The sequence below is a fragment of the Mytilus edulis genome, chromosome 8 (genome assembly GCF_963676685.1).
Source record: "Mytilus edulis chromosome 8, xbMytEdul2.2, whole genome shotgun sequence".
Taxonomy (NCBI): domain Eukaryota; kingdom Metazoa; phylum Mollusca; class Bivalvia; order Mytilida; family Mytilidae; genus Mytilus; species Mytilus edulis.
The window spans coordinates 73,134,726-73,140,365 of NC_092351.1; positions in this window are offsets into that span (position 1 = coordinate 73,134,726).

Consider the following 5,640-nt stretch of genomic DNA (forward strand, 5'->3'; position numbering starts at 1 on the left):
GTGTTTGTATATTTTGTGGTATTTAATCAATATTTTGGCTTTTGGTTATTGCTTTACAAAAAATTAAAGTTGAACTTTTTCTAGATTCGTCTCGTTATTATCTTTTTCTATAGCCACTCAAATCATTCTTAATCTTTCATATAAAAATAAGAATTTAAAGTGTTTTTTTTTGTGATGGGTGTATATATTCCTTACAACGTCAGGTCTTTATTTTTCCTGCTTTATGTCGATCTTAATAGTTATCTACAAATAAAAGATGCGGTATGATATAGTTTATGAACAAAACAGTTATGAGCCAAGGTCTTCTCCAAATTGATGTGTTCACACATATTGACATCCGTGTGAAAGATAAAAACGCGTTATGCATTTCGTGTGGACGGGCTTTTCTCGGTTTTTATTCTTTTTGAATGTTCATGCCCATAATTTGAAAGTCAGAGATGTTTAAATTCGGAATTTTCTATTATTAATGTTCTTCAACTTTGCATTTGATTAATTTGACTCTCTAACTGTTTTTACCTGATGTCGCTGATGAGTCGTACGTACACGAAACTTTTGTCTGGCCTACCAACATGATATAGTTGATATATTGATTTCCGGAGACAGGTTATTAACTTTTAACCTACAGGACATAAACGGATATAAACATTATAACCAAACTCATCTACGGTCAATTTTGCGTTAAGAAGTTGAACACGTAAGTTTCTAATATCCCCGTGTTGAAAGAGAAGAGCTATAATGATTTACCTTTTTCCCGGTCCGTCCGTCTGTATTTTCGTCGATCCCATGAAATTCGGTGGCATTTTTCTCAGACAATGCAAATCAGAGCATCCTGAAATTTGTTATCATGCTTCCTGTAAAGCTGTATGGTCGTATGGTGAATTTGGATTGCACAAAGCTGCCTCAAATGTTTGTCTACGACAGTAAGAGATAGACGAAAAGATGAAAAAAAATGATAATCTAACGTAGGTCAAAAACATACCAACAACGATGTGGCATAAAAGCCAAAAGTAATCACAAAAAAAATACAAAACTCCGAGGAAAATTTAAGAAGGAAAGTCCCGAATCAAATGGCAAAATCAAAAACTCAAACACATCAAACGAATGGATAACAACTGTCATATTGCTGATTTAGAACAGGTATTTTCTTATGTAGAAAATAGAGGATTAAACCTGGTTTAAAGCTAGCTTAACCTCTCACTTGCATGGCAGTCGCATCACATTTCATTATAGTGACAACGATGTGTGAACAAACCAAACATACACAATAGAAAAACATGTAAAAAAAAACAAATGAAAATGGATTTATCCCTCATTTATTGATATGATTTCTACGAAGACAACTCACCAACCATGGCGCAATGTGTTTTAGTTGTGGTAAATTTTTTTGGTGGAGGAAGCCTTTGGTATGAAATAGGGGCTATTCTAGTCAATACAGCTTAGAGTCGAGCGCACCTGCAATGTGCAGGAATTGGACTCACATTGAGTTTTAATAAGCATAAGCAGATGAAACAGCTAGCTAGTAGTTTGACTACTTAAATCACTAGAAAACCGATATCTCTAACAAAGAAAACACATAAAACACACCATAAAAATCTGTATCTCAAACTTGAGCAACACGAACCCCAACATAAACCAAGGATTATCAGATGTGCTCCAGGGTAAGCATATCCTTACATCATACTGAAATTTATATTATGTGTTGACAGCAATCAGGAAAAAGAAAACATAAATAATTGAACCCGCAATTTATTTAATTTTACATGTTTTGTTAATTGTCAATGATAATCCTGTTTTCGAATTAAGTATTTAATATCCATGTTCAGGCTTGGTCTTTATCTCACCTTCAGAAAACCATCATAAAACAAATATAAATCAAGAACAGCTGAAACGGAATTTTTGTTGAGATATTTTAATGTAGAAGTCTAATTTCGTTTAATCAACTTAAAATGCAGAAACGTTTAGAAGCCAATGCAATATGTTGAGGGGTTTCGCAAACCCTAACCCTGTTTATTATCATTCCCGAACGCTGTATCTTTAATTCTTTGAAATTTGTATATTTTCATTTGTCGTTTTTACGAAAGAAAGGTTTAATTTAAATTTCTTGAATGCTTGTTGTTTTTATGTGTCTATTGATTGCTTGGTTTCTTCTGGCGTGTATACTGATTGGCTGTTGTTTCCTTCTGTATCTGTTTGAGCGACTAGTGACAATCTTTGCTTTATATCTGGAAGAAAATTCATAAGATTTGCCATTTTAGGAAAGCCTTTTTGTAAAGTAGATTTTAGATCCTTAGCAACTTTTTCTTCGACGGGTATGTCTTCTTCTACGGGTCTAGCTGCTTTTGTTAAAACTTTGAGAAGATCTTTCATTTCTGTTTTCTTCTTTTTCATTAAGTGTCTTCTGCTCATGACCATTCTTATCTTCCGGTCGATTCTGCCTATTTCGGTGTTTTCCAAATCAACTTCAGCTCTCATGAAATCCCGTAATTTTTCCTTGTGCAACTTTTGAGCTGAAATCAGTTCCCTAAAAAAATACATTCAGAAATTTATGTAACATATATTTTAATCGATTTGTTAACTTTTTTTCATGTGTAAAATATTTTTAAAGAAAATTTAAACGAGTGGTGTAAGAAATAACTTTTGATGACAAAATCCATACATATATGGATGTAAACAAACCCTTATACCTCAATACAACATAAAATTAGCTCAAATAAATTAGATGTAAGCAATTACAAGCAACTGTACGACATTCAGCGATGAGAATAACACATCCCGTATAGCCGGTCATATAAGGCTAAAACATTAAAAATACGAAACAATTCCATTTAGAAAAATAACGGCCAAATTTATAGGAAAACGATTAACGAAAAACAAATATGACAGAAATGAACCAATAACAACTACTGAATTTCATGCTATGTAATGTTACAGCACAATTTAAGAATAAACTATAAGAACACGGACCGGCCGTCTATTATGTAATACATACGTGTTGAACGAATGTGCACTGTACCTTAAGAGATTGCATTTATGATATATGTATTTCGTCCGTAGTAAAACTATGCAAACGTGCAAGATGTGTAGATAGTTTTCTATGGTATGGTTTTAATCGATTACGTAAATTTTGAATTTTCTGAATACTTCAGTACTGACAAGATTTATAGCAAACCTTTCTAATAAGTAAAATATCAAAAATACCGAAATCCGAGGAAAATTCTTAACAGAAAGTTCCTATGTAAATGGCAAAACCAAAAGCTCAAACATAACGAACTAATAACAACTGTCCTATTCCTGACTTGGTACAGACATTTTCTTATAAAAAAAATGGTTGATTTAACATGATTTTATAGCTAGCTAAACCTCTTGTACAGCCGCATAATATTCCATTATATTGACGATGTGTGAACATTACAAACAGACATAATAGGTAAAAAAAGAAATAGGGGTACTACAGTCAACATTGTGTTATAATCTTAATCACTTTGGAAATTTTTAGTATAGAAAATATTAGAAATTTTAAGGTATTAACTCACTCGGGCAAAGTTTGCCTTATATGGATTTGGCCATTAGTATCATATCCTTTTTTTTATCATATCGTTTCCAAATTATTCGGTTATAGATATATCCTTGACTTTCAAAAATGTGGCCTTGAGCGTTCCAGATAAAGGTAAATACAGAATTTTCGGATGAATGCATTTTTTTTTGTGTCGTTTTTCCTTATTTTATACAAACCCAAAATCTATTTCACCATCTCCGTCTTTGTCTAGTTTCTTTATCAAAAGGTTCAGAGATGGTTCTGACATTGGTACTTTCACTTGCTATTTAAAATAAGAAAAAAGAAAAAAAAAGATGATATAAAATTCGATACTAAATGGAAGGTACACTATAGACCTCAATTGACCGCAGTTGAAGTAGCATACATCCATGGACATACCGAAAAACTGTCACTTTCCCGACTTTGTACATGTATTACCTTATGTAAAAATTGTGTATTAAACCTGATTTTATAGCTAACTTTTTACTTATATGACAGTCGCATAAATTCCATTATATCGACATCAATGTGTAAATAAAACCAACAGACATAACTGGTAAAAATGTGAAAGTTAGGGGTACAGCAGTAATCATTGTAATAGAATTTAATTTGGATGTAAGGCGTCCTATGATTGACTGAAAGTTTTTTGTCAACCACCTCATATACATAATTTTGTCATTTGACCGTGACGTCATCAACGTGTTTTGAAACAAAGAGACATGAGACAACCATTGTTAAAGAAAAGAGGCGGCAGCTACAAAGGGACATTAACACTTTTAAGAAGAGAAAATAAGAATTAATTTAGTTATACAGAACTGCTGACCCATTCAGAGAAATCTTAGTCAATTTATTTTTTTTGGGAGGACAGGGGGGTCGAGTTGTTTCATCTTTCCTAGTGTGTAAATTATTTTGTTTGTATGTTCAATCGTCTTTTCATTTATGTTTCAGGGTATTTGTCTGACTTTGTATTGCCCTTCTTTTAACCTCCTTTCTTTGTCAATATCCTAGCCAAAGGAATAATGGAAACTCGTTGCAGAAAATAATTGAAATCTAACATTTTGATACTATTAGTAATCTTTAATCTGACGATGAGAAGAGAAAGATTATTGTGCGCTTTAATAGTCTGATAGATCGAGACGACGTTCTGGCCGCTGGGATGAAGCTTCAACGTGGAAGTGGGTATAGTGTTGTGCCCGATGTGCCGCCGTCTGTTGCCAAACTTCGATTTAATCTTTTAAATGAAAGACGTGCACTGTCTTCATCTGAACAGAGGAAAGTCCATCTTGTATACATTAAAGAGTATCCGTTTGTCATGCTAAAAAAGAAGAGATCATCATAGACCCTTCAGCAGACCTTCTCATGTAAAATAAATAACTTTTAACTGATTTAAACAAAAAAATATTTAAACAAATTGCATTGGAACACTCACAGTAACATTCTGTTTATTATTATTGTATTTTATTACTACGTTCCTGTTTTTTGGGTTGTTTTTATTCTACATTGTGTATTCTAAAACTCTCTCTAATTGTTCGTTTTTTTTTTCCTATGTTGATAAATTGTATGTCCTGGCTCATCCGCACATGGCTAATTTGCATATTAGATTGCTCAGGTGGGCATGCGCAACGTAAACCGGATGTTTTGGCTCATGATACAGACAAAAACACGGAGAATAATAAAACCCTCTCTAAACTAAAGAAATACATTATATGTGCCTTTCAAGAGTACGTAGGGAAACTTTATTCTAAATATACACCCTTATTGAACTCGTCTAGTAGGTGTTAATAGTTTTTATTAAGTTTTAAACGTGGTCAGACTTAATTACTAGCGGTCCATCATATAAAACGCACATGGCTATAATTCCTCATACTGTCTACTTTTATGTAAAGAACCCCACATATAAATAGAATGTCACTTAACAGTTGTTCAAAACTGTATCACCTTTAAAAAACAACTAAACAATCTGAGAGACATGTCATTCTCAAATAAAAGCAGAATTATCTGCTTTCAGCAAAAAGGGGGCACCCCGGACAACAATAATAAACAGTTGAACTTCTGATCCTCAAAATTAAAAACATTACAAAACTTGAAATGGGAAAAGACTTACA